Source organism: Lissotriton helveticus, chromosome 3_1 (genome assembly GCF_964261635.1).
Source record: "Lissotriton helveticus chromosome 3_1, aLisHel1.1, whole genome shotgun sequence".
Taxonomy (NCBI): Eukaryota; Metazoa; Chordata; class Amphibia; order Caudata; family Salamandridae; genus Lissotriton; species Lissotriton helveticus.
The window spans coordinates 1,251,326,500-1,251,341,403 of NC_136061.1; the positions used below are offsets into that span (position 1 = coordinate 1,251,326,500).

The 14,904-nt window shown below is 44.9% G+C and overlaps 1 protein-coding gene across 1 annotated transcript in view; it reads left to right on the forward strand.

Moving 5' to 3' along the window:
* Positions 1-14,904, forward strand: part of HIVEP3 (HIVEP zinc finger 3) — a 370,547-nt gene that overhangs the window by 195,062 nt on the left and 160,581 nt on the right. The window contains exon 3 of the mRNA XM_078681902.1: positions 14,447-14,506. The gene's annotated coding sequence lies outside the window, so the exon portion shown is untranslated. The remainder of the gene's footprint in view (positions 1-14,446; positions 14,507-14,904) is intronic.

Consider the following 14,904-nt stretch of genomic DNA (forward strand, 5'->3'; position numbering starts at 1 on the left):
CATTCTGGATTATCTGGAGGCAGCAAGTGGCGTATTTGGGAGGTCCCAGATATAGGCCATTTGCGTAATCTAGCCTATATGTGACTGTGGCATGTACAACTGATTTGCGGCAGTCTTCCAGTAGGAAATGTAAAACTTTCGGGAGATTATTTAAATTTACTAAAGCAAGTTGCAGAGATCTGCTGTATTTGGGCTGAAAGAGAGAGGTCTGCCTCCCATCTCACCCCTAAAATACAGAATTGAAGTAGGTTGCGATTCGACCTACCTCATAAATATTAATGAGGTAAGTTGCAAATTGCGACCCACTAGGATTGGCTTCAATCACAGTCATGGTGGCTTGCTGGCATCAGCCGAGCTCCATATCTGTGGTTGCTTTTCAATAAGGCAATATTTCTTTCTTTTTTTTTAATGCAGGCCATGTTTTCCTAAATGGAAAACAGGATCCGTTTAAAAATATTTTTTTTTATATTTTATTACATTGTACAAATATGTTTTATTAGTAAGCAGTGTTCACGTGGAGCACTGACTACTCCTAATTTTTTTTATTAAACACTCACAGGGGTGTCTTAGGAACCCCTTCCCATTTGTGACAAGATTACTACCTCCTTTGAGACGGTGGTAAAATATTAATATTTTGCAACTGAATTTCGGTCACAAAACATTAATACATATCATAAGGAGTCTGTATGTGGAAGGAACGGCCTTACTGCACCCCTTCCAAATACCAATTCATAATGGTTTCCTAAGCTCATTTAACGGTTTAGAAAACATTTTCCAAATCATCAAATGGGCTTTGCACATTTTAAAAAGGATTTTAGCATTCGCAAGCCGTGTGATTTAACGAATCAGTGGACTTGCAAATGCCAAATCCGTTAGTTCATGACTGTTAGTACATTAGTTAGCCCTTTGTACCTAACATTATGTATATACATACATTTTGTCTGAAGGATCTTCGCTATTAACTCTTTGTGAGAGCTTTTGACTATTTCGACAAAGTCTTGTGTAGCTGTTGGAGTGTTTAACATATCACTGCCTGGAGTATAAAGCTGTTCATAAAATAGTCCTTTTAGACGTTTCCAGTTCATCAAAGAGCCTCCAGATATGGAGGAAACATATGTGGAACAGCAAAAAAATCGAATTTGACAGCATTACAGGAAATCTGTACCCTCAAGCCAGAGGTATCACCACTGATATATTCAGCTTGTACTCATATTACCAAAAGTAGAAACAGTGCGTCATACACTCATCAAACATGATTAACATTGAAACACCTCTATACTTGATGCATCAGAAATTATTAACTTTGAAATACACCTTGGAAATCTGTGTGTTGCTCGAAGCTGTGCACCAACATTGTGACATCTAGGTTGTACAACTGTTCAAAAGCAGAAAGGCATTCAAAGGGGCCGTGCAGCTTCTTCACAGGGCATTGCAGTTCCACTTATCTATGAATTTAATTTTTTTTATATCCTGCAGAGGACCCCCCTGGGTATCAACACCTTTTACATCTAATCTAGGGATTTTGGGTGTATGTCATTGATAAATATCTATTCCTTGGGCGTTGCTGTGGGGCTTTCAGTTCATTTAAACCAGGGGTTCATAACCTTTTTCGTGAAGAGCTACTTTTCTTCAAAAAAAATCCTACTAATATTCCTGTAGTAATAGGGACCACACTTTCAGCAAGATTATCAGCAACAATTATTTGAGTGCATCTAATGGGTTGCCAGTAGTAATGCAAAAAACCTTTATCCATTTGGAATGCCTCTACGCCTGTAATACATAAACAGGAATTGTTGCACTGCCCCTGACACCAAGGTAATAAGGGCAATAGTTTTTGCCAGTTTGCAAGTTTTTAACCTCAAACAGAAGCTAGCTGGTCTACTATGTCACATAGTGCCAAGACGCCCATGGGCATTCGTGCGCTTTTTAAATCCCAAATCAAATCAAATCAAATAGTACCCATGATTTATTTCTAAATATCAGCTTTAAATATGTTTAGGACATGAAATCATTGTTAATCAAACATTAGTTTAAGAGTCCTGAAAATACACACATTTTCGTTTCAAATACAGTCTTTAATTTTGGTACACATATGTTGATTAAACCTAGCAAAATCCAGTAATTTAGTAGGCTGGGCTACACACAGGAGAGCTACTTACAGTTAGCTGGAGAGATCAGTGGCTCACCAGCTACTCATTGGAGAAGCCTCTAGATTTATTAATTCTCATAAACTCTCATATAATCTATATTCTATAATCCGTCGCCTACAGAATAGAACATTTGTGGCTTTTTAAAAATGGTTGAGGACTTTAACAGCTCTCTCACTCTCTTCATCCAAAGTGGCAGTCATCTGAGCGGTCTGTTTTTTGTTGATACACTGACAGGCGCCATTTACATGACTTCCTGGAATGCAGACTTTCCAGTTTATTCACATTACAACAACAACGGTGCATTTGTTTGTATTCAAGTTTCTGAAGATAACTTTCTCTGATATAGTTCTGTCATATGGTGAACGCGATCGATTTATCACGTTATTGTATAGCCCAAACCTGAACATCTACTTGCGCTCCATGCTCTCCTCCCACACTGTGACTTTAATAACGAGTCGGAGTGGGTGGCACAATAGAGTTACAGCCTGGATTGTCTTGAATGATATTAACACCCACACAGCTATAGTGCATTTTTAGGAACCCGGGCAGCAACAGACTCTATCTCTATATCTCTGACGTAGAAACGTCAATTTCTGCACTGGACCAGCGAGACCAAGAAAATCTTGGATTACATAGGATAGGACTTTTAGGCAAAGCCACGGGAGCTTTTTTGCTAGTGTCGAAAACGTCTCGCAATGAATACAGTACGTTTTTTCTGCATTGTTTCATTTTTTGTGAGATTACTGGTGCACACTGTAGAGGAGCGTAGAGTAAGGTCTAAGAAGTACTAAACCTTGGCTGGGCAGATGTGGAATTGTTATAATAAATAAACTTCAATAAAGAGGACTGAAACTCATGCATATGATTCCTGAGGCATTTGATTGAACATCTAACTGCAAATATATGTGGATTGGCACTTGCCAATGTATGCTCCTTTCTTATTTGGTATTATTGGTAGTTGGATTGTCAGTGACTGCAGGACAGTGGGGCCACAAAAGGTGGAGCATAGACAAACATTTCAGTAACACTATCATACACTAGTGCGACATCTGATGGTCCACTCTGCTGGTGTATCATAATTAGGGCTCCCGGTTCATGGTATGTTTTTAAACCTTTCCGTCTGTATTTATCCATATTTATTTTTGGGCCATTTTATCTGTATTTATCCATATTTATTTTGTGTTTGCATAAAAATGAAGTTGTCAAACTGTTCATTTCCATATTTATTTAACTGATAGATGCTCACTCATACTTTGATGGCTGTCATGTTTTAGCTATTTAACCTGCCAAATATTGCATAAGAATACATCCACAAGTAAATACTAGCATTATACCACAAATATATATTGACACATGTTATTATTTAAATAAATGTTATCCTCATTTTTTAATTTCCTGTGCCCTCCATCTGCTCAGCTGTTGGGCTATAATTCATGAAAGACCTCACGGAGAGTCACTTAAAAGCAGCACCATTTTCTGTATGTATCCACTTTTATAAATGAATGCAGACAGAAAACACATTGTTATGTCAGTATTTATCTGTAACAATCTGTAAAACCGGAAAACAGGGAGCCCTAATCCTAATTCTCTAGCATAGCTAGTATACTCATTTTTCTGGGTTAATTGTGGAATTGGTATGCAATCTCCACATTTACCCTATGTCTCCCATTTCAGTTATCAAGTTAAGGAGGGGCCACATTAAAAGGTGGAAGTTGGGAACATCTTTGCTGGGCCCTCTATGAAGTAAACATAAGCCAGTGATTTCTGAAGATCCAAGTGGTCCAAATAGTTAGAATGTTTTTTTTTGTGAAATGGCAGTATGGTAATCCCCAAATATCCTGGTCCATCAAACGGATGTGAGGCCGATATCACCACTGCCATTTCTCAGATTTACATGGAATAATCAACAGCCATTTCTGAGATAGTTGCTGTTTTCCTAGTGAAACCTAGCACTCCTAACACAGTTCAAATGGAAATGATCTGTCAATGTTGACTCAAAACCCAAAATCAGACTTCATGAACTTTGACTAGATCAGTATAGTGCATAACACCACAAAATAATAATTCTGTTTCATTAACTTCATTAAAAAATGACAACTCAAATTACACACTCTTACTTCTTTTTGACCTTTTCCTTAGTTTGATTCACTTTCCGCAAGTATACTTAAACCTCAAGCCCTTTTTAGGGCTCGGGCCTGCCGTACACTGCGCATGCAGTGACGCGCAACGAGAGTCCTTTTCCCGGCGTTTTGAAAATGGACCTAGAAATTCCACGCAGCTCGTGCCTGTTATTTCTTAGGTCAATTTTCAATGGCCTTTCAGTGCGTGTGTTTTTAAAACAGAACGCGCAATAGGCCATGGGCAGTCGCGTAGCTCCGCCCATGGCCTTTTGGTGTCTGTTACGCGCACCAGAGGCCATATATCTTCAATTATCGCTGCTGCCAAGGCCGTGGTAATTGAAGACATGCTGGCAGTGGCGCACGTGCGCGCACCACTCGCCGTTTTTTTTACAATAACACTTCGTTCAGAAACATGAAATAGAAAATTAAAGCCGCGGGAGGAGAAGTACATGTACAGAGAAAATGGTAAATGGCAAAGATGATTACATAAAATGTGTTGTTGGGCCAACGATAATACAAATGGGAAAGTGGTCGGGAGCATGGAACACAACAATATGGCAAAAAAAACATTGTTCTTTTATAGAACAAGGACGAATAGGAGAAATTAGATGACGGCGGAGGAAGAAAAAAAGTTAGCATTGTAAAAATAAATACATCGAATACTCCTAACAGTATAAAACAGCGAATACACCGAGGAAATGGATCTATTGATCACAAAGACATTGCAAAAACTGTGCGTTCGAGGAATGATCTGAGGGGGCAAACCTTGGCATGCTTCTCTTTGATCGTAGAACTGTTGCAACTTGGATCGGGACGAATTACCTGGCAAAACTGCGAAGAATATCCCGAATTACGATGTGTTCAGGTGATATTACGAACTCGGTTCGGAAAGAGGCGGCTTCGGTTCCGAGAGTCGGAGCTGTTAGCGCGAGGGTCACCGGGGGCTAGTATTGGCCATCCCACAAATACATCGAATATTAGGAAGTAAATTCGGGAGTTCGGGCATCCATGGAAAGGTGAATGAACCAGGAATAAACCCTAAATTTCGTTTTGCACCGAACAGACCTTCTTGACCCAGAAGTATGGACTGGATTCTCGCGTTATTGGGATGCGGCGAACTTCAGAAGTTGCAGACCGTTCTGTCAACTCCGAGTTCAACGCTCTGGAAATACGGGGATATAGGAGAACGTATGTTACTCCAGACTCTATCCATATTCGTAGATAACAGTGATTTACTAAGCGAATGGCTTCTATTGGTGTGCAGGGGGCAGAACGGGAAGTGTTACAAAGAAAGTGGGCAGGGGAGGAGCATTGTGGCTTTGCATCGGGATCAGCGCATGTTCACCACCAGGTGGGTGCAACATGGTAAGGTGGGGTGTTAAAATGCGAATTCTGCTGTTTTAAACCCACCGCGACAATATTTTATTTTCCCCCCAAATTGCTCCAAAGTCTTTAACCATGTGTAAGTCGTTGTCTGACTAGGAGTTTTCGGTGCCCGTGCCACCCTCTTCTCTTCTAGCCACTGATGGGTTTCACAGCGCTTAGCCCACCTCGTGGGTTTCAAGCACTTTGGTGGGCAGTGAGAGGGCCTTGCGCTGGGGGTTGGAGGAGTTGGTACCTATCGTTAAGAGAGAAGCTGTCCCGGGTAGGCAGGGAGTAAAGCGGGTATTGGTGGACAGTGTGAGATGCAGTCAGTGATTGGTAGCATGAGACGCTGGCACTGGTGGGCAGCGGGAGAAGCTTGCACCAGTGGACAGTGTAAGAAGTCTGACCTTCACATTCTGAAGTCTCTCAAGCGCCCACAGGCTGTTTCATGGAAAGGCCCCATGGAGGGAGGGAGCGCTTCTTCTGGCCCTGGGGTTGGACGGGTCTAGTTACTGTGGTGGGAGGGGTCTCTTCTTCTGGCCCTGGGGATGGAAGGGTCTAGTTGCTGTTGAGGGAGGGAGCGCTTCTTCTGGTCCTGGGACAGCATGAGTGAGAGTGACAGCATGAGTGAGAGTGACAGCATGAGTGAGAGTGACTGCATGAGTGAGAGTGACTGCATGAGTGAGAGTGACTGCAGAGTGAGAGTGTCCAGAGTGAGAGTGACTGCAGAGTGAGTGTGACAGCATGAGTGACAGTAGAGTGAGAGTGACAGCATGAGTGACAGCAGAGTGAGCGCGAAAGCAGAGTGAGCGCGACAGCAGAGTGAGAGTGACAGCAGAGTGAGAGTGACAGTATGAGTGACTGCAGAGTGATTGTGACTGCAGAGTGACAGTAGAGTGAGAGTGACAGCATGAGTGACAGTAGAGTGAGTGACAGAGTGAAGTGACTGCAGAGTGAAGTGACTGCAGAGTGAGAGTGACTGCAGAGTGAGAGTGACTGCAGAGTGAGAGTGACAGAATGAGTGACTGCAGAGTGACTGCATGAGTGACTGCAGAGTGAGTGTGACTGCATGAGTGAGAGTGACTGCATGAGTGACTGCAGAGTGAGAGCGACTGCATGAGTGACTGCAGAGTGAGAGTGACTGCAGAGTGAGAGTGACTGCAGAGTGAGAGTGACTGCAGAGTGAGAGTGACTGCAGAGTGGGAATGCCTGCAGAGTGAGAGTGACTGCAGAGTGGGAGTGACTGCAGAGTGGGAGTGACTGCAGAGTGGGAGTGACTGCAGAGTGAGAGTGACTGCAGAGTGAGAGTGACTGCAGAGTGAGAGTGACAGCATGCGTGACTGCAGAGTGAGAGTGACAGCATGCGTGACTGCAGAGTGAGAGTGACAGCATGAGTGACTGCAGAGTGAGAGTGACAGTATAGTGAGAGTGACTGCAGAGTGACTGCAGAGTGAGAGTGACTGCAGAGTGACTGCAGAGTGAGAGTGACTGCAGAGTGAGAGTGACTGCATGAGTGACTGCAGAGTCAGAGTGATTGCAGAGTGACAGTGACTGCAGAGTGAGAGTGACAGTATGAGTGACTGCAGAGTGAGAGTGACAGCATGAGTGACTGCAGAGTGAGAGTGACAGCATGAGTGACTGCAGAGTGAGAGTGACTGCAGAGTGAGAGAGACTCAGCAGTGTGACTGTTCCAGAGAGAGCAGGGTATGCTTGTGTGCTTACATGGTGCACTGACACAGGAGGTAAAACAAAGAACAGCTAAACATTTGTCTTGGGAGCGTCATGGAGGCAGCCGGCCCTCCGTGAGGGGAGCAGCAAGGAGGGGACTCCCCAACCAATCAAGCGCAACTACTCACAACCTACTGTACGATTACAACACAGGCCAAAGGGCAGAGCTAGGTCTTTTCGCATTACGTAGGGTGAGCAGTGTGTGTGTGTGTGTGTGTAGGGTGAGCAGTGTGTGAGTGGCTAGGGGGAGCAGTGTGTCAGCGTGCAGGGTGAGCAGTGTGTGAGTATGCTGGGTTAACGGTGTGTGAGCGTCCAGGGTGAATATTGTGTGAGTGTGTAGGGTGAGCAGTGTGTGAGTGTGCAGGGTGAACATTGTGTGAGTGTGTAGGGTGAGCAGTGTGTGAGTGTGTAGGGTGAGCAGTGTGAGAGTGTGTAGGGTGAGCAGTGTGAGAGTGTGCAGGGTGAGCAGTGTGTGTGTGTGTGTGTGTGTAGGGTGAGCAGTGTGTGTAGGGTGAGCAGTGTGTGAGTGTGCAGGGTGAGCAGTGTGTGAGTGTGCAGGGTGAGCAGTGTGTGAGTGTGCAGGGTGAACATTGTGTGAGTGTGTAGGGTGAGCAGTGTGTGAGTGAGTAGGGGCAGTGTGAGAGTGTTCAGGGTACGAAAACTCAAACTATGTCCACCACACACACACACATAAGACCACACACATAAGACCACACACATAAGACCGCACACACACCACACACACACACACACACACCACACACAAACACACACACACACTCACACCACACTCTCACCACCACACTCTCACCACCACACACTCACCACCAAACACGCAACCACACACAACCACACACACACACACCACCAGCCGTCGGTGCACGCTTTCACCGGACACAAACACCACCAGCCGTCAGTGCACGCTTTCACCGGGCACAAACACCACCAGCCGTCAGTGCACGCTTTCACCGGGCACAAACACTACCAGCCGTCAGTGCACGCTTTCACCGGGCACAAACACCACCAGCCGTCAGTGCAGGCTTCCACCAGGCACACGCCACCAGATGTCAGTGCACGCTTTCACCAAACACACACACACCACCAGCCATCAGTGCACACTTCACCAGGCACGCACAACGCAAGCCGTCAGTGCACGCTTTCACCAGGCACACACACCACCAGCCGTCAGTGCACGCTTTCAGCAGGCACACACACCACCAGCCGTCTGTGCATGCTTTTACCAGGCACACACACCACTGGCCGTCAGTGCACGCTTCCACCAGGCACACACACCTCCAGCCAGCAGTGCACGCTTCCACCAGGCACACACACCACCAGCCATCAGTGCAAAATTTCTACAGGCACACACACCACCAGCCATCAGTGCACACATCAATTGTTAACGCATCCACAATTAACTATTGTAGCAATCGCAGAATGGTGCACTTTACTTTTAAACATATTCATCTAAAGCGCAGCATGCCACCATTGCTACAATTCCAATCCAACCCACATAATTTCACTACACTCAAAATGCATACACTCCATAACACGTGGCTAAAAGACATTGCCATTTACAATGCCATAAGCTCTAACTCAAATAAATTCGAGACCTATTGCATTTCCAATGCTTGTTTATCTTTTAAAATCACAAGTAAATGAGTCTAAGTTTCTTTATTAGAAATACAGTTTAACTATCATAAGGGTATGTGACAAGGGGCAGAAAACAGTGGAAGTACCAACATTGAATGCTCAAGGGCATTATTAACCTGAACCCGCAGGGACTGGGACTCAAAATGCACATTCAGACCGCGAACATGAAATTGTCTGAGATGCACCTTGTTTAAAAAAACTGCTTACTAGCTTGTGCCTAAAGTTGCGAAATACATATTTGAAAAAAAAGTTAAATTGCAAAACACCTGGACAACCAGTGAAGCCAAATGTTCCTGATGTGCCCTAATCTGCTTGCTGTGCTGATTCTGTGAACCAGTACCTATCCAGCTCTGAGTAGGCCAAATTATTGGCTCAAGACTATTTTCTGCTCCACTGCTCAAAGCCCAATTCACGTAGGGTAGCGCTAGATGGGCTGTAATTATTTTTAAAAGCAGGCCTCACAGACAGTCCCTGGTACACACAGCTATGTACATAGTGGGTTGGCACACAGCCATAGGACTGGCCTGGCAGCTAACCCAATCTTGCGCCGTGGGTGCTGGCTACCCATATGGAGTTGGGCACAGACCCAGGCCAAAGGCTAGAACCGTGCTCCATCCCCGCTGCACATAGAATTTGGCCATGTGCCGCGTGTGTAGCCACCTGTGATGGGTAGAGTGTAAGGCCTGGACAAAGGTCAGGCCCTTTAGCCAACCCTTTCTGAACGCATATATGACATTACAATGCAAACAATTAGAATGCATACTTTTACAACGTGGTTTTTACATCGCAACTATCATTACATCGCATGATTTTACAAGGCATACCATTACAACGCTTTTTAAAAAACTAGCATTACACTTTCCATTACAACGCATACCATTACAACACATAATATGTTTAGGGTAAGTGTTGGATAGCGTAGTGGTAAAAATTATTATTCCCACTCCAGTGAGTGCAATCAATCAATCAGTCATTTGTTAAGTGCACTACATAGCCGCGAGGGTCTCAAGGCACTGGGGGGAGGGGTGGGGGCCGCTACTGATCGAACAGCCAGGTCTTTAGTGTCCTACGGAAGGTCAGCAGGTCTTGGGTCTGTCGTAGGCTCAGTGGGAGGGTGTTCCATGTCTTGGCAGCGAGGTGGGAGAAGGATCTCCCGCTGGTGGTTGTTCTTCGGAATGCGCGGGACGGTGGGGAGTGAGAGGTCGGCGGAGCGTAGCTGGCGGTTGGGGGTGTAGAAGGAGAGCCGTCTGTTGAGGTAGGCTGGGCCGGTCTTGTGGAGTGACTTGTGTGAGTGGATGAGGACCTTGAAGGATATCCTCTTGTTGACGGGGAGCCAGTGCAGGTTTCTCAGGTGGGGGGTGATGTGGCCATGTCGAGGTACATTGAGAATCAGTTGTGCTGAGGCGTTTTGTATGCGTTGTAGTAGATTGATGAGCTTGGTCAGGGCTCCCACGTAGAGGGCGATTCCGTAGTCGAGTCTGCTGCTGTCGAGGGCCTGGGTGACTGTCTTTCTTGTATCTGTCAGGATCCATCTATAGATCTTGCGGAGCATGCGGAGGGTGTTGAAGCAGGAGGAGGAGACGGCATTGACTTGCTTGGTCATTGAGAGCGTTGAGTCGAGGATGATTCCCAGGTTGCGTGCGTGGTCGGTGGGGGTCAGGGCTGCCCCCAGTGCCGTTGGCCACCAGGAGTCATCCCAGGCTGACGGGTTAGAGCCGAGGATGAGGACCTCCGTCTTGTCCGAGTTCAGCTTCAGACGACTGGTCTTCATCCAGTTGGCAACGGCCTTCATTCCTTCAAGGAGGTTGGCTTTGGCATTGATGGGGTCCTTGGTGAGGGAGAGGATCAGTTGAGTGTTGTCGGCCTAGGAAATTATGTTGAGGTTGTGCTGTTGTGCGACGTGTGCAAGCAGGGCCATGTAAATGTTGAACAGTGTCAATCTGAGGGAGGATCCTTGGGGTACGCCGCAGATGATCTTGGAGGCTTCGGAACGCGGGGAGGTGGACCCTCAGGGGTCTGCCGGAGAGGAAGGAGGTGGTCCATTCCAGAGCCTTTTCTCGGGTCCCTGCGCCGTGGAGGCGTGCGCGTAGTGTGCAGTGGCAGACGGTGTCGAAGGCAGTCAAAAGTAGGGTAAGTGTTGGATAGTGTAGTGGTAAAAATTACTATTCCCATTCTAGTGAGTACAACAGTAGGGAAAGTGTTGGATAGTGTAGGGGTAAAAATTACTATTCCCATGACCCCAAAACCTATTCCCACCCTAAAAGTAAAAAAATCTCCATTACTTACCTTATAATGCATTGTAATGGTATGCGTTGTAATGGCGTATGTTGTAATGGCATGCGAAGTAAAGGCAGTTGCGTTGTAACAGTTGCGTTGTAAGGGTAGTGTGTTGTAATGACTGTATTGTAATGAATGTTTCCCTTTCTGAACATGTGCCAAATGCCATACTCAACAGAGGTTGATGTTGGACTTGGCCAAAGGATGTGCACAGCTGGGATTAGCCAGTCAAGGTAGTTTGAACACAACACCTTGGTGATGTTTGGCAGTTGAATATGGTACATCATCAAAACAGCATAGAAATTCACTGAAAAGCGAAGGTTAAAGTGAAGTTATTTATGCGTTTTTATATAGCGTGTACTTTACCGGAAGGTGTCAGAGCGCTTTACAATAGAACCAGTTACATTACATAAGAATTTCAGAGTACATGAATTACATATAAGATACGAAACAGATACATGCTTCTAAGCTCAAGAAGAATGGTAGTAAGTGACAATACATATATCTACTGCAGTTACTCGTGGTGAGAGTTGCAGATATACAAGTTGCAAAATCACTCAAGATTACATATTAGGAAAAGTTGAAGCGATTAGGTTTGGACAAATATATAATACATATTTACAGAGCATGCTCTGCTCACCCTTGCTGGGGTTCTTACGGTGCTCATTCAGCCAGGCCTTCAAGGTGCTGATGCTCTAGCGGGTGACATTTTTGGGCCTGCAGGGATCCCCGAAATGGTACTGGCCGTAGGGGTAAAAGGCTGGGAGATGGTGAACAAAGGTGGCGTGCCGTACCCCGGACTGTTCTTGAGCTCGTACTGGGTGGCCAGCTGTGGGAAGAGGGGTAGCTTGGCGCTGTAGGGCAGGAAGGCTCCATAGCCGGCATAGGGCAATTCGTATATGGAGGAGAGGAAGCCATTGGTTCGCAGGACGAGTGTGTGGTAAGAATGAGACTGGGGTAGTGGGAGCTGGCCAGTCAGCAGTGCGCCTCTTGATGGCTTTGATGCAGAGACATGGAATGTGCGAGGCGGGGCAGGCGGTCGATAGTATCAGTGACATGAGGCAGGAGAGACTGCCCTGATAAACTAGCCCCACCATAGATGAGCCGCAGGGTCACCTTGGGAAACACTGTTGACTCCTTCAGTCGAGGTGCGTCACTCTCCAAGATGAAGGGCAGGCAGCGTTGGGTTCATCTCTTGATCCTCCACCCCTGAGTTACAACCCTTTAAGGTATGCAACAAAAAATAATTCCACTTAAAAACAATCATTAAAGTGGTGGTGTGGTTATGAATTAATGTCCAAAGAAATGTTGTAATTATGATTTACTCTTTAATCCATAACTCGTGTGATTACCATGCATCCAACAATTTGCACACCAAATGTTAGGAACTATTTTGGAAATCTTTCTTTGTGTTAGGGAAATAGTGGTGGGCCTATGTCAAGCGCAGCGTGATGAAAGTATGAAATGAGGAGAATAAGACTTGGCTAGAATATAATATTCTACCCCAATGTTTACCAGCAATGGCTAAGTATGGCTTCTCTAAGAACAATTTTTAGAAGGTTCTTGATGGCTTTGGTCTTGTTGATCAAAACGAAAATAAAACGAAGAAGTTCTTACGTGCATTCCTTTTTTGAATGGGTTCAACCAATTCCTCTCTCTAACACAAGAATAAGTCGAAACAGCATCTAAGCCCTCATTTCATTTGGACCGGTAAAATGTTGTAGCAGCACCTCACACAACTTTACTGATTTTGGAAGTTTTGGGATGCAGGATAATGGCGTAATACTGAATGTTTTCCCCTGCCCCAAACTTTGAAGCTCAGAATATTCAAATTTTTCAGAAATCACAATTTCCCTATGATAGTTTTGCATACGTGGTAATCCCTATTCAGGTACAAACTCACATTTCTCCCTAGATCAGAATTGTCAGCCTGAGAGTGCCTTAGTTGGGAATCAGAGTTGGTCTAACATGAAGTATCCGATACAAAACAGAGCAGTGAGCCACTCTTGGTACTGTACCTCCCGCTTGTCCCAATTTGTTAGAAATTGTAATTATACTGCATACACCAAACCAAGCACCTGTCACTCCCAAGACGCGACCAGACGGTCAAACAAGATTTAAAACACGCCAGTGAGGGTGCACCGCGAAGTTAGAGTCCATTCATTTACAAGTCCAATCGAAGCAGCAAATTTTCCACTACGTCTATATTAAAAATTTTCATTGGTGATATAAAAAAAGAGAGGCAACACGTTTCTTTCACCATATGTAAACTTCGTCAGTGCTATTGAACTTGTGCATCAATCAGCTATAATCTTTAAAGGGTCATTCAAGATTACAGGCGAGACGTGCGGAAGTGCGCCATGAAATGTTAGTGGCGAGGACCTCGAAAGAAGGTGTCTAAAACGGAGACCTATTAGGCGACCCTGGCTAATTTACTTATATCAGTAGGAGACATGAGAATCCAATAAAATTAAGGGATCGAACTTGCAACAGGTGAAGACTATACCTGATCGATGCACGACTTCAATAGCTCTGACAAAGTTCATGTACAGTGAACAAAACACGTTGGCTGACTTTTGAATATCATCAATAAAAAATGAAAATAAAGACGTATTGGAATATATGCAACTTGGATTAGACTTGTAAGTGAATGGACGCTAACCTTGCGGTGCACCACTCCTTGTGTGTTTTGAATCTTGGTCTCATATGAACCCTTCAAAACTGGTTGGTTTTTTTGACATTTGAAGCTCTCATGTTGGCATATCACTTCTATTTTATAGTGCTAAAGTGAATGTTGAGTCTGGTATTGGGACATGATGGAGAGAACAATGTTGTTCTCTTTTCATAGATCTCTATCTCCAATTGTCATAAATTAACATGTATCGCTATGAACAAGGATCCCCCTATTGTATTGCACAGATGCCGGGCCTTGGATGTTGACCTCACTTCGTTAAATATCTCCTTTTATCAATGTATTTTTGTCATGAACTCGTGCTTTACTATGTGCACTGGTAAACAAGCATTGCAATAAAAAATACAAATCTTGGAGTGAGATGTAGCACTCTCCTGATTATTAGTACTTGCTGGAGATACTCTAAAAGCGTTCTTATTTCGAGGGTCCAGTCACCCATGCCTTGTTATCTCTTTCCACAGCTTGCAGCAGGTGTGAAAGCACAGCGGAGAGGCAGCAGTGACAGGAGCACAACCTCACAGGTAGGACTTACATGTTGAAACCATTCACACCTTTCTCTATGAAGTGTAAGCTTGCGGTCTCCTTCGCCTCACAGCATGCATACCCTGGACCGCGTTTGCGTTGAACCCTGCTCAAGCTGTCATCACTAGCCAAGTGTCGTAGGATAGAGGAAGCGATACCACACCATTTAACCCTTATTTATTTTAAAGTGGTCCTGATTTCAGACTCGCGTAGCCAAATACTAAAAGCTGCAGAGCGTAAGAGCGTTCATCCAATGAAAGCTCATTAGTAATGAGGGCATCCTTGCTTGGGGTGCATAGCACCCCACACTGCTGCAAGGGGACCTTTCGTGGTTGAGCCAATATTATTAATAGTCTCCTAACGACACCCTTTCTTCTTTATTCAGTATTCTCTTTCC